The following is a 23,900-nucleotide window of genomic DNA, read 5'->3' as shown; positions in this document are numbered from 1 at the left end:
AACGACGGGCGCGCTGCCATCCGGGCGAAGGGCAGCGGGAACTTGTATATTTTCCCCTCCTTTTTTTTCCTCTTTTTTCCTTCTTTCTTCCGAGCACGAGTCGCTGTGTGTAGGATCGGTGACAGGACTCCCGATAGGATTGGGGGGGTGGGGGGGCGAGAATGGAGGGAGGGGAGGAAGGTGGGGTGTATAGAGGGGAGGGGAGGAGGGAGGGAAGGGAAGGAGAGGTGTTTAGGGATAGGGGCGAGAAGGGAGGGAGGGGAAGAGGTAGGGTGTGTAGAGGGATAGGGGCGAGAAGGGAAGGAGGGGGATGGTGGGGTGTGTAAGGGTGGGGTTGGGGGGTCTGTTATGAAAGGGTGTGGGTTTCCTTATCCTGCGGGGGTTGTGTGGATGGCGGGTTGCGGATTGTCTGGCTTAAATGGGCTGGAAGGAACGGGGATGGGAGAGGGGGAGAGGGGAAAAGGGGAGGAGGAATGGAGGGAGGGAAAAGGAAGAGGGAAAGAAGAGAGAGGGCGAGAAGAGGGGGAGGGAAAGGAGGCTGGAAGATGGGGGGAAAACGGGACCGAGAAGAGGAGGGAAGGAAGGAGGAAAAGAGGGAGGGAAGGGAGGAATAGGAGGGAGAAAAAAAGTTGATGGTGGGAATGGTTGGTGGGGGGGGGGGGGAGGCGTTACTTCTGGTTAGTTTTATCTCCGGGTGGGGTTTGGAGGTTAGGGTTATAGGTGAGTAAGGGAGAGCCGTTAAGATTACTTCTAGTGGAATTTACTTGTCCTCCTCCTGTTCCCCCATAGCTGTGGAGACCCCCCGCCCCCCACCCCACCCTTCCATCTACCCCCCATCCTGTTCCCCTATAGCTGTGGAGACTCCCCACCCCACCCCACCCCCTTACCCCACCCTTCCACCTACCCCCCTCCTGTTCCCCCATAGCTGTGGAGACCCCCATCCCACCTACCCCCCTACCCCCCTGACACTACACGTTCGGTATTTCCGCAAAAGAACGGGAGGTGTACTCGAACGTCTAGGTGGCGCCGCGTACACTCCATGGTTCGGTAAGTACAGCGAGTAATGATATCTTGAGTACATTACCCCACCCCCCCTCCCTCCCTATCTGGCTTATATTATCTCTTGTTTTAGCTTCTTTTGTCTTCACTTTTCTATTCTCACTTTTTTCTTCTCTCTTCTCTGTCTCCCTCTCTATTTTTTTTTCTTTTCTCTTCTCCCTCACTCTCTCTCTGTCTCCCTCCTCCCTTTCATGTTGTTTTTACGTGATTCTTCATTTTCTTTTTGTTCCCAAAGCCATTGTCACCAAATTCCCGATGTCGTCACGTTGATTGGATGCTTCGGAGTGCCAGAAAAACGAGAGATTTTGTAATTATTTTGTGATTATTGTTATTTTCTTTACTTTGTTGCGTTTTTCGGAGGCGTTGGGCAATATTGCAATGGCGGGGGAGCGGGGAGGGGGAGGGGGAGGGTGGCCAAGTCTCCCAGAAGGGAAATAAAGAGTGAGTAATGCGCAGAAGGGAAATAAAGAGTGAGTAATGCGCAGAAGGGAAATAAAGAGTGAGTAATGTGCAGAAGGGAAATAAAGAGTGAGTAATGCGCAGAAGGGAAATAAAGAGTGAGTAATGCGCGAGGGAAATCGGCGGTTTGTCGCCTCATTGCACCACGAGGACCCCCCCCCCCCGGTCTAAGACAAGCGAGGCTCGGGATGCGCAAGATGCAAGCCTGTGTTTTTACTCGCTCTTTTTCTCTTTCTTTCTTTCTTTTTTTTCGTATATAGCGATGTCATTTTATGAATTGGGGTTAGACAAGCTTCACCTGGTTGTGAGGCGGAGCATTTCAGCGTAATTTTGATATATTTCGGAATCCATTGTGCGGAGAAGGTGTCGTGAGAGACGAGCGAAGGAGAGAGAGAGAGAGAGAGAGAGAGAGAGAGAGAAAGAGAGAGAGAGAGAGAGAGAGAGAGAGAGAGAGAGAGAGAGAGAGAAAGAGAGAGATGGCGGGGTCCGTTAGGCTCCGCGAGGTGTCATGTGCAGTTGCTCCCTGGCCATGAGGTGTGGCGTGCGTCTTGGCTTCTCCTTTATCTTCATGCTCCCGTTTTCTTCTTCTTTTTTCTGTTTCTTATTCTTCGTCTGCTGCTGATGCTACTTTCTTCTTCTTCATTCTTTCTTCTGGTTTTGCTGATGCTTCTTCTCCTCTCGTCGTCGTCGTCGTCCTCCTCGTCCTTCTTCTTCTTCTTCTTCTTCTTCTTCTTCTTCTTCTTCTTCTTCTTCTTCTTCTTCTTCTTCTTCTTCTTCTTCTTCTTCTTCTTCTTCTTCTTCTTCTTCTTCTTCTTCTTCTTCTTCTTCTTCTTCTTCTTCTCCTCCTCCTCCTCCTCCTCCTCCTCCTCCTCCTCCTCCTCCTTATTCTCATTCCGCTTCCTCCTCCGCCCACCTGTCGCCACCGTCGCCAATCTGCTTGCCTGCTGGACCGGGACAACAGCTGTGTATCGATGGGTAATTCAGGGGAGAGCGTGCGAGCCGGTCTTTTTAGGGGGAGACTGGCTGCGAGAGGATCTTTTATTTATGTTGTTGTTTAAGAGGATTTCTTTGAAGTTACACAGTGTGCATAGATGGATAGATAGATTTGAAGGTAGGGTAGGTAGATGGAAAAGATAGATGGATGGATTGGGTGATAGATAGATGGGAGAAATAAGACGAGTTAGACGCGGTGTCGAGACGCGGGAGGGAATTTCAACTCGGGTGTCGCAAGTGAGCGCTCAGGCAACCGTCGCCCCACGTCGGTCGCGCTGTTATATATTGGCATGGACGCCCCGCTTTCCCCCCAGTGCATGATGAGGAGCTGTGACGGCCGGATGCTGCTGCTGCGCTCTAGTAAACCGGTTGCGATTCCCTCGACTCTGTTTCGGGCCCGTCGGGTGGTCGGTCGGTCGGTCGGTGTGAATATTCATGCCTTGGCTCTGGGTCTCTCGAGTGCTTCTGTGCTTGTAGAATTATTCAGTGGGGTGGGGGTCTTGTTTTTATTTGGGGGGGGGGGGGGGAGTGTAGCGTGGGGGCCGGTGGTGGTGCTTGGGAACAGTCTTCTCGTCTCTTTTTTTCTCTTCTTCTATGTCTTCTCGTCCTCCTCTTCCTCCTCTTCTATCTCTTCTCATTCTCCCCTACCTCCTCTTCTATCTCTTCTCATTCTCCCCTTCCTCCTCTTCTATCTCTTCTCATTCTCCCCTTCCTCCTCTTCTATCTCTTCTCATTCTCCTCTTCCGCCTCTTCTATCTCTTCTCGTCCTCCTCTTCTATCTCTTCTCGTCCTCCTCTTCTATCTCTTCTCGTCCTCCTCTTCCTCCTCCTCTATCTCTTCTCGTCCTCCTCTTCCTCCTCTTCTATCTCTTCTCGTCCTCCCCTTCCTCCTCTTCTATCTCTTCTCGTCCTCCCCTTCCTCCTCTTCTATCTCTTCTCATTCTCCTCTTCTATCTCTTCTCATTCTCCTCTTCCTCCTCTTCTATCTCTTCTCATTCTTCTCATTCTCCTCTTCCTCCTCTTCTCATTCTCCTCTTCCTCCTCTTCTATCTCTTCTCGTCCTCCTCATCTATCTCTTCTCGTCCTCCTCTTCTATCTCTTCTCGTCCTCCTCTTCTATCTCTTCTCGTCCTCCTCTTCTATCTCTCCTCTTCCTCCTCCGCGAGTTCGTGCTGGTACCGCCGTGTCGCATCGCCGATCCTCCGTGAAGTGCGATCTCGTTTGTCACTTTTTTGTGGAAGGAGAGAGAGAGGGAGGGAGGGAGAAACAGAGGAGGACGGAGGGGAATAGGAAAAAAGAGATAGAGGGGGTAGAAAGAATGGGGAGAGAGAGAGAGAGAGGAATGAGATGATGAATAGAGAGAGGGAGGGAGGAGGAATGAGACGATAGATATAGAGAGGGAAGGAGGAATGGAGTAACGAAGGAAGGAAGGAAGTGAGTGAGTGAGTTTCCGGAGCGTTGTGCTGTACATGCCGTCGTCGCAAGCAGGTAGCCATTACGTAGCCCCCCCCCCTCATTCTTCCTCCTGCCCCCTACCCCCACCCCTTCTCTGCCCCCCCCCCCTGATTCTTCCTCCTGCCCCCTACTCCCACCCCCTTCTCTGGCGACTCTGCTACGCGACGTTCCTTCGTGGAATGTCGAAATTACGCTTGTGTGTATGTGTGTGTGTTTGAGGTTTCCTACTTTTCTTCATCCCTTTTCCCTTTCCCCTTCCCCTTCCCCTCCCTTCTCCCTATCCTTCTTCTTCCCTTCTCCCTATCCTTCTTTCCCCCTTCTCCCTCTCCCTTGCCTTCCCCCTTCCCCAATTGCCGTCCATTTTCCTCATATTGTTCCCGATTTGTCGTGTTTCGCCGGGCGACTTCCCCCGGGGCATTCTTGTGGGGTTCCGGTCGGTAAGAAAGGGGCTTGTTGGCCGAAGGTTGAGTTGTGGGCGGCGTGGGCGTGTATAGGTGGGAGGGCCGTGGATGGTGAAGCTTGTTTTGTTTGTTAATTTACTCATTTGTTTGTTTACTCATTTTTTGTTTATTTGTTTGTCTAGTCTATGGGGAACAAATTACCTCTTTCGTTTGTGCTTAAAAACGGGAAAAAAGCCAGGGTGATCCAGCTTGTTTGTGTCTGCTGGCTTTGGGGCGACTGGGGAAGGTCTTGTAAGCCACGGAGGGAGGGAGGGTTGCGTGGCTGAGGACCCCTTCTGTGTGGTCAAATTGGCCCTGGGGGGGTGCCACGAGGGGGGCGGGGGAGGGGGTGGGATGGGACACCGGGCAATTAATTCCTTGTCAAGGGGTAATTTTTTTCTTGTTTTTTTGAATACGTGAGAGTAAGAGAGAGAGAGGGGGGGGGAGGAGGGAGGAGGAAGGGAGACGGTGATAAAGATGCGAGATAAGATAGGGATGAGGACAGGTGAGGGATTGGATGTGTGTAGAAAGTCGTTGTATGTTCGTCTGTCTGTCAGTCATTCTGTGTGTATGTGTCTGCCAGTAAGTGTGTGTGTCTCTGTCTGTCTGTGTCTGTGTCTGTGTCTGTGTCTGTGTGTGTTTGCCAGTCAGTTTGTGTGCCTCTGTCAATTTGTCTGTGTGTCTGTCTGTCTGTCTGTCTGCGAAGGAGCGTCCAGGGCGATACGATGTGGTCAGCAAATTGCCAAGAAAATTGCTGCAATGAGCCATCTTCGTGCGCGTTTTCTCCTTTGGGCGGCGTTGCATCGCCTGGGGGCACCGCGGCCGCCGGTGACTCCTGCAAGAAGGTCACTCGGCGAGGAGTTTGTTCGCCGAAACGCGCTTCGTCTTGGGTCTTTTATTTTGGCAACGATCTCTCATTTTTCCCTGCTTTTATTCTTTTAAACGCTTCCTCTCTTCCTCTTATTCTTCCCCTTCCCACTTCACCCTTCGCCTACCTCTCTCTCCCTCTCCCTCTCCCTCTCCTCTCCTCTCCCTCTCTCTCTCCCTCTCCCTCTCCCTCTCTCTCTCCCTCTCCCTCTCCCTCTCTCCTCTCCCTCTCCCTCTCTCTCTCTCTCTCTCTCTCTCTCTCTCTCTCTCTCTCTCTCTCTCTCACACACACACACACACACACACACACACACACACACACACACACACACACACACACACACACACACACACACACACACACACACACCGCTTCCTGTCTATCTATGGTTAGGGACAGGTGAGTCATGGTCGGAAGGTGAAGTAAGGACTCGCGAGACAAGGACTAGGTGAAGGGGAGGAGGTGGGGGAGGAGGTGGGGGAGGGGGAGGGGATGCGAGGGGGTGATTCGAGTCCTTGTCCGGAGATTAGCACGCGATTCGGGATTTAGTCTAATCGAGTGATTTTTTTTATTTAGCTTGTCTGTTCATTTCTTTCTTATTTTAATGTTTCGCGAGTTTTTTTATTCATTGATGTTTATTTTTTGTTGTTTTATGATTTAGCTTGTTTGTCCATTTTTTAAATGTTTTTTGTGATTTATTTATGTAATATTTATTATTGTTTTATGATACTGACTATATATTTTTTTCTCTCTACAGGTAAAGTGATGGGTTCGAAGTCAGTGACATCACGGTGGGCTGGAGGGGGGTCGGTCTCCCTTCCCTCCCCCCTCCCCTACCTCTTCCTCGTGCTGCTCGGTACGTTGGTTTTCTTCGCTGTGTTTTGGTTCCTTTTTTATCGTCGTTTATCTCGTCTCTCCCTATCCTGCCTCCACTGCCTCTTTAAGTATCATGATTCATTTTATTGTAATTGGATTTTGGGAGGCAAGAGAAGCTTTATATTAAGTTACATAAGTGTGGGATATTTTTGGTTAAGGGGGGAAGGGGGGGGGTTGGGGGTGGATCCAGCAAGCAACACTTCCCACGAATGGGGGGTGGGGGGTGGAGAGGGGTAGAAGGGGGGTGGAGAGGAGGGGGAGGGGGGGAAGGGGAGAAAATGAATGGGGAAGGGAGACTCATTTTTTCGAACCCTGCAGTTGGGGGTTCTCAGAGGCCCTTGGTTTACAGGCTGGGAGACTGGCCGTTGAGGAAGTTCTGGAAATAGAATATACGCATACGCAAGCACGTATCCTCCTCCTCTTCCTCATCCTCCTATTCCTTCTCCTACTCTTTCTTCTCTTTTTCTTCTTCCTCCTCCTCTTCCTCCTCTTCCTCATCCTCCTCTTCCTCCTCCTCCTCCTATTCCTTCTCCTACTCTTTCTTCTCTTTTTCTTCTTCCTCCTCCTCCTCCTCTTCTTCCTCATATTCTTCCTCTTCTTCCTCCTCCTCCTCCTCGATACAACCGTGCGTGTGTGGCGTCATGTTCACCCGGGCAGAGGACGGGCGGGATGGCGGGATGTTGAGATGCTACGGGCGTGCGCTTTTGGGGGGAGGGGGGGCAGGGTGGGGGAAGAGGAGGAGGAGGAGGAAGAGAAAAGGGGGTAAGGGAGAGTGGGAAAGGGGTGCAGAGATAGAGAGAGAAAAAAAAGGTATTATTTATTGGTACTTTTCTCGGTTGCTGTTTCTCTCTCTCTCTCTCTCTCTCTCTCTCTCTCTCTCTCTCTCCCTCCCTCCCTCTCTCTCTCTCTCTCTCTCTCTCTCTCCCTCACTCCCTCCCTCTCTCTCCCTCCCTCCCTCCCTCCCTCCCTCCTTCCCTCCCTCCCTCCCTCCCTCCCTCCCTCCCTCCTCCCCTCCCCTCCCCTCCCTCTTCGTCAGTCGAATTTGGCTTTCTCCATCTCCCTCCTTCTAATGATGATGGCCATAACGATGATGATGCCGACGATGCCCCGTGGCCGCCAGCCGTGCATAGCGATCAGGGCATCCGGTCTGCCTCGTTGCTTGGGCCGGCGGTTGGCATTCGGGACACGCGGCGCAAATTGAATGCGCCTCTGATTGTGAAAAAAAAAGCCGGTTTTGAAGGCTGGGGTGGGAGTTTTTTTTTTTTTTTTTTTTAGTATTCTTGGGGGGGGGTGGAGTTCCTGGTTTGATTTCTTGCTTTCTTCCTTGCGTTCGTTTGTTCGTTCTTTCGTTCCTTTGTTTTTTTTATCATTCTTTCTCTTTTATTTTATTTATTTTTTCCTCAAGTCTTTCAAGAAGCGGAGAAGAAAAGTATGGACACTGAAAGAATAGGGAAAACACACACACACACACACACACACACACACACACACACACACACACACACACACACACACACACACACACACACACACACACACACACACACACACACATATTCCCCAAGCATAACCCCCTCCTCCCCTCCCCCTGTTTCTATTGTTGCCAGCAGCAATTAGCAAAACAAATTACTACCCGATAGATGGCGATAGATGGCTTAAGGACCAAAGTAGAGACGGAGGAGCCTATGCAGTCCTCAGCAGGTGGTTGTTATTTTCGCGAGAGGACAGATTTTTTTCTCTCTCTTTATCTCAGTTCTTTTCTTTTTTTGTCTCGTCTCTTTTGTGTCGCCTCCCTTCGTCAACCCCTTTTTAGGTGGTGGGCGGCGATAGAGTGGCGAGTAATGGGCAGTCTCCTTTCTAGGGGTGGGTGGTTGGGGGGGGGGGTTAGCTTGTCCGCGTTGAGGTGCAGTTGCAGGCTTGTTGATATGCAAGGCGTGGGGGTGTGCTCGGAGCTGTCGTCCTCCTCTTCCTCCTACTACTACTCATTTCTTCCCTCCTTCCCCCCACCTCCTGTCGTCTTCTTCCTCGTCCAACTAGGAATACTACTGTTATTGTAATCGCCATTACTAGTACCTATCCTTTGTTTTCCCTTCTCCGTGTTATCTTCTCGTCCTTCTTCCCTACCCTTCCCCTTTTCTCTGATCGCCCTCTCCCCCTTCCTTCCTTTCCTCCCTGGCGCCGATGGTCTGTCTGTCCTCACTCTCTCTCTCTCCTCCTCCTCTGTGCTGTCTGATTCTGATAATCGGGGTCACGCAGTCCCTTATGGACGCATATGGGTGTTTGGGGGGGGGGGAGGGGCGATTGGCCGTCATAATACGTCTCTGATGTGTGTGCTTGTACCCGTGGGCGGGGAGGGGCAGGGATAGGGGCGGGGGAGAGCTGTCCCCTGGGGTAAAGGGATGACCCTGTAATGCATCCCCCTCTCCCCCCTTCGGGCATCGCTCGCGTGGTCTGGATTCTTACCCTGATTTTTCTTCCTCTCGTGATATGCTCCCTTTTACCCTCAGTCGATAGATATACTGGCAGATTTATAGATACACGGATTGGAAGAGAATGGATAGATGGGAATTGATATATATTTGATGGGTAGAGATTGGTTGAGATGAAGATCGAAATTGATTGGGGTAAGACATCTTTCCTAATCTTCCTGGCCGGTCCGTCACTCTTCCTCGCCCGTAGTGGGTGTGCGGGCGTGCGATTCGGGGCTGTATCGGCCGCCGGTGCTTGTCTGGGGTCCATCACTCTTCTCACCTGTCCCCCGGCCCCTCCCGCATTTGTTCGTTACCCCGGGACACCTGCATACCTCCCCCCCTACCCCCACCCCATCCGTGTTCCCTGGCTCCTCTTCCTCGTTCGGTCCCTCTCGCTCCTTACGTATTCTTATCGTCCGCATGTTGTGGCCTCTCTTCTCTTCTCTCGTCTTCACTCTTCTTATTCTCATTTCTTTCTTCATGCTTGTTTCACTTTTTATCTGCACTCCAAAGGGGACTGGGGATGTTTTTGATGTTTGGTGTAACTCCGCATAGTAAAGCAGGTAGAGCTACGTTTATATATATGCTTGGCGATAACATGAGTGCATGAGGGTCTCAACGTGTGAGTGAGTGATTGGCTGGCTCAGGTAGAGTGAATGAGCGACTCACTGAGCGAAGAGTGAGTTGAGTGAGTGAGTGAGTGAATTTGTTATCTAGAGTGAGTGAGTGAGTGAGTGCGGCGGCGGTGGCGAGAGGGCGAAAGTGTGCGGTGGAGTGAGGTCGGCTTTTATGACGTGGCATTTGACGCTTTCTCTTAATTGGCCCGATAACCCCTTCTCAGTTTGTGTAATGGCGGCCCCTCCGGCGCGAACCCTGTCCTGAAGGAGTTTTTTGTCGGGCTTTTATGGCTGCGGTAACGAGCGTGTCCCTAGGCTGCGGGCGCGGGCGGTAAGGCGAGCGCAGTTCATAAGAGGCGCGGCCGAGGGGTTTAATAGAGTCGGGGAAATAGACCTCGTTGCGTTGTCTGACTTTTCTTCTTCATTCTCTTTCTCTCTTGGTATTTTTCTCTCTTTCTCTCGGTTTCTTTCTCTTTCTCTCTCGTTTTCTTCATTTTCTCGTTTTCATTCTCGGTTTCTTTCTTCCCTCTTCCTCTCACATTTGCGCCTCTTTCGGCCGCCCTCTCGCTAGCTTCCCCCGGGCTGCCTGCCTCCCCCGCCTCCCCCCGCCCCCCGTGGCAAGGGACGCGCGTTAAAGCCCCGGCGTAGAACCCGAACGCGGCGCGGGGAAAGTCGGCGGCCGGGTTCAAGGTATGTAGGACAGTCGACCTGCCCACCTGCCCACCCGCCGCCTCGCGTCTGTCTTCCTCAAACAGCGAAGGAGGGAGCGGCCGTGTGATGTCTGCCAGCCGCGGCGGCTCCTGCTGGCCTCGGCGAAGGTGCAGGTTTTGACCTTTCGTGGCCTCTTGGAGTAGGAGGAGGAGGAGGAGGTGGGGGGGGGGGAGAGGAAGCGAGGGAAGGTCAAAGAAAAAAGGGAAAAAGGCGGGTATATAACAAAAGAAAAGATTTTTTTTTTTTCATTGAACGGTATCTCTTGGAAGGACGAGACAATACTTGGCTGGCTTCCCCGCCACCTCCGGCCGCCGTCGGGTCAAGTGCCAGCGCGGAGATGACGGAGATGACACGCGATAGGAGGGGGCGCGTCGCCTGTGAGCCCAGGTGATGGCCGCTTCCATTGTCTTGGTTAATGATGCTTGGTCCTCGGGTAGCGGGGGAGGGGGTGGGGGGGGGAGAATAAGGTGTGTGTAAAGTGCGCCCCCTCCTTCTCCTCTATCTCCTCTTCCTCCTTCTCCTTCTTCCTCCTCCTCCTTCCTCCCCCTCCTCTCCTTCCTTTCCCTCCCCCTCCTCATTCCTCCCCTTCCTCCTCCTCCTCCTCCTCCTCCTCCTCCTCCTCAGCATCATCATCATCGACGAGAAATTTGTTCCGTCATTATGATCGCCGTTCATTAGCATAGCCATCAGGAGGCGGGCGTCTCTCTCTCTCTCTCTCTCTCTCTCTCTCTCTCTCTCTCTCTCTCTCTCTCTCTCTCTCTCTCTCTCTCTCTCTCTCTCTCTCTCTCTCTCTCCGTCATTAAGGGTCGTTTTCGGGCGCCGGATGTGTGGGCGCGGGCGATGTGTGCCACGGAAATGCCCAGAAAATACCCAGAAATGCCCCTCCGAGAGGAACGTTTTGATTTGGTTTGATTGATTTTGAGGCGTCTTGACACAGCCTTTCCTTCCGCCCGATCTTCCGTTCGTGTCTTGTCGTGGCGTGGGGGGGCGTCTGCTGTAGGAGTCGGGGTGGGGTGGGTGGGTGGGGGTGGAGGGGAGAGAGATACCACCTGGGTGTCCACACGGCCTCTTCCTCCTTTCCTTCTTCGTAATCCTGTTCCTCCTTTCGCTCTTTTCGTCGCGTTCCTTCCTTCCCTCCTTCCTAATATCCCTCCCCAATCTCCCTCTTTATCCTCCCTTCCTTCCCCCATCCCCCTCCCCCCTCTTCCCTTTCTTTATCCTCCCTCTTCTCCCCTTCCCTCCCCCTCCCGTCTCCTATCCTTCCCCCTCACCCCTCTTTATCCTCCCCCCCAACCCCTCACCCTTCTGTATCCTCCCTCCCCTCACCCCTCTTTATCATCTCCCCCCCCTCCCCCCCCCCCCCGACACGTCAGGGTGAAAAATCCCCGCGATAGACACCTCGCCGCGCAACATGACGGGGATTAGCATATCGTTACACCTCATGCGTCGCCGGCGGGAGGAAGGCCGCCCTGTCGACACCTTTCTTATCTCCTCCTTCGTTTTCTTTTTCTTTTTTCTTCTTTTTCTTTTATTCTTTTATTTTTTTTCTTTATCTTCTTTCTTTATCTTCTTCCTCTTTCTTTTTCTTCTTCTTTCTTTATCTTCTTCCTCTTTCTTTTTCTTCCTCCTCCTCCTCCTCCTCCTCCTCCTCCTCCTCCTCCTCCTCCTCCTCCCTCCTCCTCCTCCTCCTCCTCCTCCTCCTCCTCCTCATACAGTAGGTTAGTGGTTAATTCTAAGGGAATCGATGTTATGAAGTGAAGTCTGGCTAAAAATCATCCAAGTTCATTTGATAAAAATTAACATCACGAAATCCTTCCTTCTTCACCTTGCCTTCCTCCACTTCGCGTCCCGTCAAGAAATGGCGTTAATTTTAAGGGGAATTAACGTCGCGATTTCGGCCGTTTGTCAGCTTGTCGGGACTTCCAAACAACCGAGACATTGCCGTAGAAAAGGGAGGGGGGTAGGGGGTGTCGGTTCGAGTTAAAGGGGGGGGGGTGAGGGAGGGAGGGGGAGGGATGAGGGAGAAATCTGTACACGTTTCGGTGCTTCGAATTAACGACCGAAGGAGAGAGAGAGAGGGGGGAATGAGGGTGGGGGTGGGGGGGGTGGGGGAGCATTTCGTCTCAGCGGTAACCTAGCGTGGAAGTGCTCTATTATAGCATTATTCATGAGCATAGGATGATAAAGAGGCGGGGCGATAAGAGCCCACGTGAGGCCTATGTTTGGAGGTGGTGACGGTAGGCGCCGTGTTGTACCGGTGGAGGCGTTGCATGGCCGTGCATGGATGATGAAAGGGGCTGCGCGCGCGTTTGCCTGGACTGTCTGCGCTGGTTTATTTTGTTGTGAATGTGTATGATGTGGTTGTACGCGCGTGTGTGTGTGTGTATGTGTACCTCTATGTACGCATGTGTGTATGTAAATGTTGGAGTTCTAATTGCATTTTCGAAGGGTAGTAAGAGCGGTTTCAAAGGGTTCGCGCCGCGCAGGTGTTAGGTGATAGGTCTCTCGCGAGTCCCGAGATCCCGCGAGAGATAACGAGATTGCGATGCTGTTTACGAGGGGGTTCGAGGCAGGATTAAAGGGGTCGGGTTGGGGAGGGGGGAAGGGTAGGGGCAAGGGCAGCGATGGGGGGAAGGAGGGGGTTTGGTATGACAGGGCATGGCAGGCTGGCTGACGTAAGAAAGGGTTGTTGCAAGTGAAGTCGGCAAATGTGTGTCGGCTTTGATTTTATTCACTTAAAACCGTCTTGGTGGAGGGGTGGGCGGGGGGAGTAGCAATAGGGGATGGGGGATGAGGGGGGAGTAGTAATAGGGGGTGGGGGATGAGGGGGAGGGACAGCGACAGCGACAGCCTATGCCTTAAAAGTGTGTCAAACCTCAGTCAAGGCAAATAAGTGCTTACCCGCGTAGGGCTTCTTGGGCAGCTTGTAAGACGCACAATCCCATCTTACTTCCCGAAACGTTCGTGTCGACATGGCGTTACCCCCCACCCCTCCTTCCCCTCCCTCCCCTCTTCTGCCTAACCCCACCCCCTTTCTGCCTTACCCCTCCCTCCTCCCCCACCTTTCTGCCTTCCCCCTCCCTCCTCCCCTACCCCCATCTTTCTGCCTTCCCCCTCCCTCCCCCACCCACCCCCCACCTTTCTGCCTTCCCCCTCCCTCCTCCCCCCCCTCCCTTACAGCCTCTTAACATAACCGTCTTAAGGCTCCACAACGTAACGCTCAAGGTCCGATATGGAAGCCGTTGTTTGGGAGAAGTTCTGTGTTATGTAACCCGGTGTGTGACTTGCGTTTGGAGAGGCTGATGCTCTTCTCTCTCTCTCTCTCTCTCTCTCTCTCTCTCTCTCTCTCTCTCTCTCTCTCTCTCTCTCTGTGTGTGTGTGTGTGTGTGTGTGTGTGTGTGTGTGTGTGTGTGTGTGTGTGTGTGTGTGTGTGTGTGTGTGTGTGTGTGTGTGTGTGTGTGTGTGTTTTTCCTTCTATCTGTTATAGGTCTAGGTATCTTTTTTATTTTTCATTCTTAATCTTGTACGCTATTTGGTATTGCGATGAAGATGCGGGGAAGAGGAGGAGAAGGAGAAGGTAGAAGAAACGAAGTGGAAGCAAGGATAGAGAGAAAGAGGAGGAGGAGGAGGAGAAGGAGAAGGAGGAGGAGGAGGAGAATAGGAAAAAGTGTGAGGGTGCAGGGTGTTGGTGCCCGGGCAGTGTGCGTGTGCACTCGCGAGGGATGAGAGAGGTGGACAACCGAGAGCTGGCTGCAAGGTGCAACTTGGCTCAGGTGTCCTTCGCTACACCTTTGTTGTGGTGGGAGGCCCTCCTCCTCTTCCTCCTCTGCGTCCTCCGCCCGCTACTACTCATATCTCTCTTCGTTTCTCCTTCCACCTCTTCCTCCACTTTCTTTTCCTCTTTCTCCTACTCTTCCTCTTCCTCTTTCTCCTCCCCCTCTTTCTCTTTCTCCTCCTCTTCTTCCTCCTCTCTCTCTTCGTTTCACCTTCCACCTCATCCTCCTCTTTCTCCTCCTCCTTCCCCCTTCCTCCTCCTCTTCCCCCTCCCCCCACATTCATCTCTTTTTATATCTCTCTCATCCAGCAGAATGGTAGAGCGTGTATTCACATTGTATTGTTTGGGAGATTTTACAGCACATTGTACCCGCACTTTAACGACTCGCATTTTCGCGTTTTGCGTCCATGCTGTGTGCTGCAAGACTCTGCAACGGGGGCAACACGGCGAACCCTAAGACCCGCCGTGTTGTGGGGCGAGGTAGGAGGAGGGGATAGGGGTAGAGGGGAGGGGAGGGGAGGGGAGGGTAGGGGAGGGTAGGGGAGGGTAGGGGAGGGGAAGTCCATAGACCTCGGGTGAGGCTGGCCCGAGATGCGAGTCGATGGCGGATGCCCGTATCCAACGCCGCGGATCCGATAACGGGCGTCGGGTACGGTTTCCAGCAGCGCCTGATCGCCTTCCCCGCCACCGCACGCCCACCCGCTCGCCCGCCCACCGAACAGCCATCCCGCGTGGCCTATGTTCTCCTTCCCTTAGACTCCATATTTTTTGGATAGATCTTATAACGTTCGTAGGGCAAAGGAAGGGAATATTTCTCCCAATCCTCCTCCTCCTCTCCCCTGCCTCCTCGCCCTCGTCCTCTGTCTGTCGCCCTTCCTCTCCCCCTCCTGCACATCCTGCTCCGAACCTGCTAATATCCTGGATCGTCATCGAGTATCAGTTTCGTTCCTTTGTCTACTTCGTTGATTGATATTCGCGTTTTTAGGCCTTTCGGATGTCACGCCTACCTTTCGACCTCTCCTCCCCTCCCCCTTCCACGCCCCCGCCCACGCCAGTACGCCCGCTGGATGCTGTTCTTTTACTTTCTCTCCCATTTTGTAGTTTTTTTTGTTTTTTTGTTTTTATCGTACTTTACTTTCCGTAATTCCCACCTAACTATCCCTCATTCCTTCGCTACCTTCTATCCCTTCTTTTCCTTCCTCCTCTTTCCTCCTCTTTCCCTTCCCCTCTCCTATCCTCTCTTCTCATCTCCTCTCTCCTCCTCTCTCTCTTCTCCTCTCTCCTCCTCTCTCTCTTCTCCTCTCTCTCTTCTCTTTTTCTCTTCTTCCCTGTCCTCTCTCCTCCTCTCTCTCTCCTCCTTTTCTCTTCTTCCCTGCCTTCCCTCTTCTTCCTCCCTTCCCCTCTCTTCTCTCCCCTGTTCTCCCCCCCCTACCCAATCCTCCAAGAGCGCCGACACTCGACCTATCTCTCCCAATCTCTCGAGTCAAGAGGCCGAGAAGGAGAGAGGAGGAGGAGGAGGAGATACGACCATCCAGCGGGCATCACATTATTTATTCAAGGAGCAGTATTTTTCTCTCCTTTTTTTCTATCTTTTCTATCGCTTATCTTTTCTCCTCTCTGCAACGTCGTCCTGTGGTCCTCTTCGGTGGCGTCGGGTTGCAGGGTTGCAATGGCGGGGCTCTCGTCTCGTGACTTGAGGCGCTCCAGATAAGTTTTTTTTAATTTTTTCTTTCTTTTTTCTTCTTCGTCTTTCGTCTGCGGAGGTTTGAAGTGTGCCTTACCGGGTTCTGTGGCACGGTAGAGGGGCGAGGGCGGGGTTTGTCGGCGTTGTAGTTGTTGCTGTTGTTGTTCGTCGTCGTCGTCGTCGTCATCATCACCATCATCATCATCATCATCATCATCACCATCATCACCATCACCATCATCACCGTCATCAATAATAATAATCATAACCATCCCCCTCCCATTCCTACTCCCCCTCCCCCCACACACACAAAAACACGCTTCCCCTCTTCCCCAAATCCTCCAACACCTCTCGTCTGTCCTGTCCCCTCGAGGACGAGCCTTCAAGGAGGACCGAGGAGACCCTTGGCCGATTCCCCGAGCGACACGTCCTCTTGAGATGGGATTCTCTCCACTGTCCTGCGTGCCCTGTGTGTGGGGGGAGGGGGAAGGGGGTTGGGGAATGTGGAAGGTGGAGAGAAGAGAAGAAGAGAAGGAAAGGGAAGAGGGAGGGGAAATAAAAGGGAAGAGAAGAGAGAAATAGAAGAAAAGGGAAGAGAGAAATAGAAGAAATGGGAAAAGAGAAATAGAAGAAAGGGGAAGAGAAAAGGAGAAGATAAAGGAATAGGAGAAAAAAAAAGAAATGGGAAGAGGGAGTAGGGAGTTTAAGATAGTCGAGGGGGGGGGGGGAAGCAATGGGAAGATATAGGGGTCAGGGGGCGAGGAGGAGGGAGGGGGGGGGTGGATTCGGGGTGGATTTGGCAAGTTGATTTGGTTATCGATGAGGGTTGATAGGATCGGGCGGGCGGGCGGGCGGTGAGGTGGCGATATTGATGATGATTTTGTGTGTGTGTGTGCGTGTGTGTGTATGTATGTATGTATGTATGTATGTATGTATGTATGTATGTATGTATGCAGAAGAGCAGGCGTCGATTTTACACTTGCTATCTGTATTTTATTTTATTATTATTTTTTTTTTTTTGCGGTTTATCTGGTTTTTATCATCGGTTTCAATCGTTCGCGCCGTAAACCCGTCTGAGAAGCCAATAAGCCAGCTATCTGACCCAGAGGATGGGGGGGAAAGACGGAGAAACCCAGATGCCGCAGAGATAAGTTCAGGGATAAATGATGTATGGGGCAGAGGAAAGGGAAATAGATACGGCTGGATAAGGGGTAGGGATAAAGGCAAGATAAGTGAGGGTCAGAGAAGGGAGTCAAGGGAGGGTAGGGGTTAGGATGGCGTCGGTCCTCTCCCCCCCTCCTCTACCCTCTCTTTCCCTTTCCTTCCTCCATCACCTGCCTCTCCTTCTCTTACCTATCGCTCTTCTCTTCATCTCCCTTCTTCCTTCCTCTCCCTTCTCTCCCCTCCCTCTCCTTCCCCTCCTTCTCTCTATTTCCCCTTCCTTTCTCACCTTCCCTCCCTCCGACCCTCTCCTTCCCCCTCCTCCCCTCCCCTATCTGTGGTCGATGAGAGGTCTTGATAAGGTCGCCTTGATGGATGGTCAGATAATGATAGACGCCCTACTATTGTTTCCTAGTTAATGGGAGCTCGGCGGGGGGGGGGGGGGAGGTGGCGATCGAGATATGGGGGGATATATAGGGGGGAGGGGGGGTCCTTGGGGGTCCTTCTGTCCTACCTCTTCCCTCCCTGTCTCCCTTCAATCTCGGTCGCCCTTTCCTTCCCCTCTCCCCTTTCTCTGTTTCCCCTTCCTTCTGTCTCCCCCTCACCCCCCCCCCTTATCTCCTTCGCCCCTACCTCTCTTCCTCTGTACCTGTGGCGTTGTCCTAGGTGTGGATCTGCCTTCCGAAACATTTGATTTTTATTTCTATTTTGTTGTTTATTTTACCACCACCTTTTTGCTGTTTCTGATTCCTGCCCTTTCTTTTATCTTTCCATCCTGTTATCCTCCCGTTCTTCTGTCCATCCTTCTATCCTATCTATCTATCTATTTCACCCTTCCATCCATCATCGCGCTTTGAATCTCTTGCCCTTAATTACCATACGCTACGTAATTAGCATGTCCTTCCTGTGCATGTTAGAAGACCCCCTACCCCCTCCCCCCTCCCCCCTCACCTTCCTCATCACCGCCCGAAGAAACAATGGTTGCGGCACCATGCTCTAGTGGGCGTGGGCGTTTCCTGTCTCTTCGTCTGCAGCCTCTGTCCACGCCCATGGGTTGGGTAGGGGCGCCGAGGACTTGTGGGGGAAGACGGAGGGGGAGGGTGGGGGGGAGGGAAATGGGGAGGGTTATTCGTCTAGTGATGGCGGGTGTGAGTTGGTAGCTTTTTTTTTTTCTTATCTCGCTTCTGCTACTGTTTATTTTTTATTTTTTTTATTTATTTTTGTTTTGTTTTTTTGCCTGTGATCATTATCCTCAACTTTATCAGTATAACCATCTTCGTTGTTATCATCACCATCCTCCTCCTCCTCCTCCTCACCTTCATTATTACTCTCACCATCACCATTACCATTCCTCTCACCATCATCACCCTCCTTTCTCTCACCATCACCATTACCATTACTTCCACCATCAACATCACCATTCCTCTCACCATCATCACCATCATCCTTCCCTTCACCATCACCTGCGACGGCGCCCCCGTTGCCCTCCCGCCGCGGACCGAGCCTAGGGCGTCGGCGTTGGCGCGAGCGACCGAAGGCCCGGACTCCATTAGGGCTTTCCTGGGCGCCGAGTGTCATAAAAGCGGGTTTATGGGGGAGCCCGAAGGACCGGTTGGCGTGGAGGAGGAGGAGGAGGAGGAGGAGGAGGAGGAGGAGGAGGGGGGGGGAAGGAGGAGGAGGAGGAGGAGGAGGAGGAGGAGGAGGAGGAGGGGGAGGAGGAGGAGGAGGAGGAGGAGGAGGAGGAGGAGATATAGGCGAAGGAGGTAGAAGGGGAATGAGAATGAGGAGAAGGTGAAGGAGGAGAATGAGGAGAAGGTGAAGGAGGAGTCGGAGGAGGAGTAGGAGTAAGAGCAGGAGGAGGAGGAGAAACAGAAGCAGGAGTAGAAAGAATAGTAGAAATTGGAGTAGGATGAGGAAAGGGAAGAGGAGGATGGCGTTAGGGACTCGCTGCTCTCTCTTGTCGTGTCTTCCTTGTGTTTTTTTTCTCTTTCCTCGACATTAGTTCAGTTGTTTTCCTCTTTCTTTACTCTTGATCATTTCCCCCTTATTCTCATTTGCCATTGGCATCGTCCTGCATTTTCATTTAGAATTTCACAGAAGCGTCCTCCTCCCCTCCGCCCCCCTTCCCATCTGCAAGTGCAAGAAAGTCAGAGGTCAGAGGTCAGGGGTCATCCCCCACCCCCACCCCCTCCCTCGCCCCACCCCTACCGACCTCGCTATAACAATCGGGAGTTTGTGACCTATTACCAAGGATAATTAAATCCTCGCGCACGCTGAGCTGCTCGAGACGACTCCATTTTGGCCGTTGCAGCGGAGGGGTCCGTAAGGGTCGGTGCCGCGTGGGTTTTGTGCGGGGATTTCGGCTCTATGGGTTCCTGCTGAGGTGTGGCTGCGCGGCCGCTTCTTGTCCCTGTTGGGAGCGGAGGCAGAAACGGCCGATACGAGTAATTTTATTTTTTTTTGTCCTTAATGGAGTTATCGTGTGTGGGTGTGACCTTCCTGTCGTCAGTTAATTAAAGTCGTCTTGGTATTATCTCCTTCCTCTCTCTCGCTCTCTCTCTCTCTCTCTCTCTCTCTCTCTCTCTCTCTCTCTCTCTCTCTCTCTCTCTCTCTCTCTCTCTCTCTCTCTCTCTCTCTCTCTCTCTCTCTTTTGATTGGGTGACTTCATTTTCGGGATTTATTGGCCTGTGGCTTGGTTCGGCGTTCAGTTGCACGCTGGTGATGGGGAGGGAAGGACGTGCAGCTCCGTATCCTTAGAAGGCTTCGAGTCCTACTTAAAGAGGGTCGTAATTTCGCGCCTTTTTCTCGGACGCTGAAGCCCTGGCCCGGAACAAAGTATGGGGAGGGGGGGGGGGCGGTCGCGATTTCCCCATCGGGCCGACCGACCGACTGACGGAAAGCGGGCGTGGGTGACCATCCGGGCCTCATTTCGGGAGCAAACAGAGCGAGGAGCGAGCGGGCGGCGAAGAAGCAGGATGAGGAGGGAAGGAAACCGCTGATTATGATACGTGGTGGGCGGCTGTCGAGGCGGGGGGAGGGGGGGGGGGGAGTTGGGGACAGGCGCCTCCTCCAGTTTTATTTGGGTTGGAGGAGGAAACATACAGATACGTATGCATTTATTCACTCACTCACTCACAATTATTCACGGACTCGTTCAGTTACTCGCTTCTTAAGATATTCACTCATTAACTCGCTCATTCCCTTATTCATTCACTCTCTGCAAAGCGAAACACAGCTCCCTCTCCCCCCTCCCCCCCTCCGTCTGCCATACAGCGAAAACCCAAGCAAGACATGTACCGCTACATCCACCCCCTCTCGCCCCCTTGCAAAACCAGAAACAAGAAAAACGAGAGAGAGAAAAAAACACGTAAGAAGAAAAACGAGAAAAAGGGGCGATCTCGTAATTACAGCGGTCCCGATCCGACGCGTTTAATTGGCGGCGCCGCTGACCCGGACGGCCGTGCGGCGCGCTGGGAAATGGCGCTTTTTGCCCGGCAGTCGTGCGCGCGGGGAGGTGTTCGACGCCATGTTGTGCGCTACTGGATGTGAACGAGCGCCGCCTGGAGGAGGAGGAGGAGGAGGAGGGGGGGGGGAGGCTCGCACGGCCGGCCCGCTGGCCCGTTGGGTGGTGGGGGGAGGGGAGGTGGGGGAGTGGAGGGTCGGGGTGAGGGAGATAGATGTAAAGTCTGTGAAGAGGTTTTGCATTTGGAATTGTCTTGTTTCTTAGTTTTGCAGGATAACGATTTTTGTGTTCTGGGTTCGGGATCTTGGAAAGGGAAGTGGAGCGTATCTGAAAACTTTTATTAACGGATTATCATGTTCCCTGCGTGCGAGAAATAGAAGCGAGAGAATGAGAGAGAGAGAGAGAGAGAGAGAGAGAGAGAGAGAGAGAGAGAGAGAGAGAGAGATTGATAAAGAGCGAGATGGAAGGATGCAAGAAAAGGCGAGACGAGGGAGACGAGCGACGGCACGTAGCCGGCGCAACCCTCGTGCAAGGCTGTGCTGCAACTTTCCATCTTCTGCTGAGCGGGAAACAGTGACGCGTTCGAACCCTCGGCGAGGAATCCGCCAGAGGAAGTTCTCGGGAAGACTCGGATTGAGGATTTCGTTTTTTCTTGAGATTCCGGAGTGCGGTCCGCGCTTTGCAGGAGTGGCGTGCGGGTTGCGAGTGGAGTGCGTCTGGGCGTGCGGTCGCCGTGTCTGGCTCGATGTCGGGAGGAGACGTGTGGGCGGCGGGCGGAAGGAGGTCGCGGGCGGGCGGCGGGCTGTCGACGCTGCGCAAGTAGTGATCCGCCGCCGTCAGCGCCGCTGACTACTCCTCTGGGATTTCGCGGAGTAGGGGAGGGGGGGGGGGGCGAGGGATGGATAGTGTGTGTGTGTGTGTGTTTCGTGCGCATGTGCGTGCGTTGCGTGTGCATGTACGTGTGGGTTTGCAACAGCTGGCCGAGGCGCGGGCTGAGGCAGCAGCGGCTCCTCCCCCGGGTGCGGGCGGAGGGCGATCTGCGGCGGAAACCCCAGCCTTGGCCTCGGGGCTGAGCCAGCTGGAGCTGCTCCTTCCCTCGCGTCGCCGCACCTGCAACGCGGCTCATTCTGTCGCTGACGAATAACCGACCTGCCTGTCGCGGCGCCGCAAAAAGGCCGCCGCCGGCCCGTCCGGAGGGCGGAGGAAGCCCCGACCCGGCGGTGGCTTATTCCACTCGAGTCCCGGCCGGCAGGCGGAGAGGCCCAGCGCCCCGAGAGCGCAGCCCCAAGGAGCAGCCCCAAGGAGCAGTTGCGAGCGGCGCTGACCGGGCGCGCGGAGCCTCATTAGCGGCCCGGGTCGCGTCCGGCGGGCTTCCTCTCTCGGCGGCGCCGCCAACTCGTCGGGTCACCTTCCCTTTGTCCATAGATGAGGACGACGACGATGATGACGATGATAATGCTCCTTCAACGGTCATCGGGTGCTGGGCGCCGCCTGGGTCCTTCGGGCGGGCGGGCGCTGGCTGAGCGGGTGTAGTGGGCCGGCACAACCTGTTTTTCACGGCCGCGAAGGGGGAAGGGGAAGGGGAAGGGGGGATAAAAGACAAAACCTGAAAGAAACGAGATATTTTTCTCTCCTTTTTTTTCCCTTTCCGGTCGTCCGCTGTTTTGGTGTCACATTTTAAGCGAGTGTTGGAGGAGGGCGAGCCGGAGGGATGAAGGAAGTACGGAAGGAAGAACGAGGAGGATGAAGTGTGCCCCGGGAAGAAGAAAGAGAAAGAGAGGGAGAGAAAAGGGACGGGTTATTCCTTCGGTAAACCACCAATAGATGGCGCGCGCAGCGGGGGCGAATGGCGGCCATGTTCTCCCCGCATCCCTCCCTTCTTCGGTGCAATAAAAGTCATGGCGTGATTGGCTGCAGGTGTTTGGCTGATTGGACGAGGCCGGATTAGCGCCGGGATTACGACGCTCGGTAGCTGCTGGCCTGGCCCTCGCGCCCACCGGGAGGGGGGAGGGGGGGGGAAGCGTGGCGCGGAATCGCTAATGATTGGCGGGGCTTGGGCGCCGGGCCTCCTGCGCGGCCAGGGCGGGAGGGCCTCTTGCGCTCGCTGCCTCTCTGTCTTGGTCTTTCTACCACTCTCTCTTCTTTTCTCTTCTCTCTCTCTCTCCCTATCCCTCCTCCCTTCCTTTCTCCCTTCCTTCCTCTCTTCCTCTTTCTCTCTCTCTCTCTGTGTCACACACACACACACACACACACACACACACACACACACACACACACACACACACACACACACACACACACACACACACACACACACACACACACAGACCCGGACGGGATCAGATGCAGGTCAATATGGAAGGCTAAGGTTGGGGCGCTACCGGTGGACTTTAAGTGGAAGACGGGGGGGGGGGGAGAAGAATAGGGGCAGGGGGAGGGTTAGGTAGAAGGGGGGAAGGTAAAGGGGTAGGGGAACAGGGAGGGGGTGCAGGTAGAGGAGGTCGGTCACAATCTTAGCTTCTTGGAAGAACCGGTCTCAGCTTGACCTCTTACTGTAGACGGCTGCGGTAGAGGGAGGGGGGGAGGGTGTGTATGGGGGTGAGTGGGGGGGGGTTTGACCCTCTACAGGACGCTGCTGTATTTGGCGAGGGTGATTACAGGCTATACGGCAAGGAGGGAGATTTTCTTTTCTCTTTTTTTCCTATTTGCTTTTTTTTTTTGCCACCGCCAGAAAGGGTCGGGCGATTGTTCGCGTTACCCGGCTGTTCCGTTGTCGGGGACTCCGTAAAGAACCGGAGGAGAACGCGCCGTTTTTTATTCGCGGATTTCTCGTTTTCTTCGCGATTTGGGAGGGAGAGGGAGGAAGAGAGGAGGGGGATGAAGGGTGGGGAGGAGGAGGGGAACCGAGGGTGGGGGTGAGGGGGGGGAGGGAGAGTTATGCAGGAGTATGCGATGGATTTTTACGTTTCGTCTTGCACTCGCTTTCTTTTCGGGTTTTCTCCCTTTGGAGCGGGGATGGGCAAGCGGGGAAGGGAAATGGGGTTCTTTTGAGGGAGGAAGGGGGGGGGGGAAGAAGGAATGATGAAGGGGGGAAAGGGGGGAAGGGAGGAAAGGAGTGTGAATGAGGATGGAGGTCGATCCCGTGTTTTGGAGGAGAGATGAAAAAGAGCGAGGCGGGGAAGGGAATGGGGGAGGGGGTCTAGAGTCGGTAAGGCACGCCTTGTAGAGCGGCAGGGGAGGAAGGGGGAAGGGTGTGAATCTGCAGTCTCGGGGTCCATCGCGCAGAGGGCCCGACGGCAGCCCCCCGCGCGCCGCCGCCGATCCCTTCTGCTCCGCCTGGGTCTCCGAGGGGCTGCGGGAGTCTCTCGCGGCCGACGTCAGCCTCGGAGGCGAAGGGCGGCCGCCGCGCAGACGCCGTGATGCTGTGAGTGATGGCGCTGTGGGCGGGTGCGGGCGGCGGGGTCATGTGATAGCGTCTTGTGGGCGGCGAAGCGTGGCCGGTTGCCATGTACACTACGGGTGGGCGCCGACTCCCGCGCGTCACCATTACGCCCACACGCCCGCCATCAACCGCTTCATTACCCTTCAGCCCGGCCGAGGGCGCGAACCCGAATGGCCTCGCACTTCTCGGCGGAAGGGCGGCGGGGAGGGCGGCGCGCGCGGGAATGTAATGCGATCGCCCGCGAAGATAAAGCGCCAGATAACGTCTGGGGCGAGAGGGGTGGGGGGTGGGGGGGGGTTCGCTGAACGAGACGGGCGCGGGCGCGAGGCGAGGGAGGCGGCGGCGAGATAGGGTGTAAATGATGGTGCTCTGGACACATTAGCAGCCAGGTAATGGGCGCGGGTGTACGCGGGGTTGCTAAATGGTCG

The 23,900-nt window shown here is 54.0% G+C and overlaps 1 protein-coding gene across 1 annotated transcript in view; it reads left to right on the top strand.

The window, feature by feature from the left end:
* ed (hemicentin protein echinoid) overlaps positions 1-23,900 on the top strand; it is a 161,181-nt gene that overhangs the window by 126,876 nt on the left and 10,405 nt on the right. The window lies entirely within an intron of this gene.

The sequence above is a fragment of the Penaeus vannamei genome, chromosome 3 (assembly GCF_042767895.1).
Source record: "Penaeus vannamei isolate JL-2024 chromosome 3, ASM4276789v1, whole genome shotgun sequence".
NCBI lineage: Eukaryota > Metazoa > Arthropoda > Malacostraca > Decapoda > Penaeidae > Penaeus > Penaeus vannamei.
The sequence above is the reverse complement of the archived record's forward strand: the minus strand, read 5'-3'. Positions and strand labels throughout refer to the sequence as shown.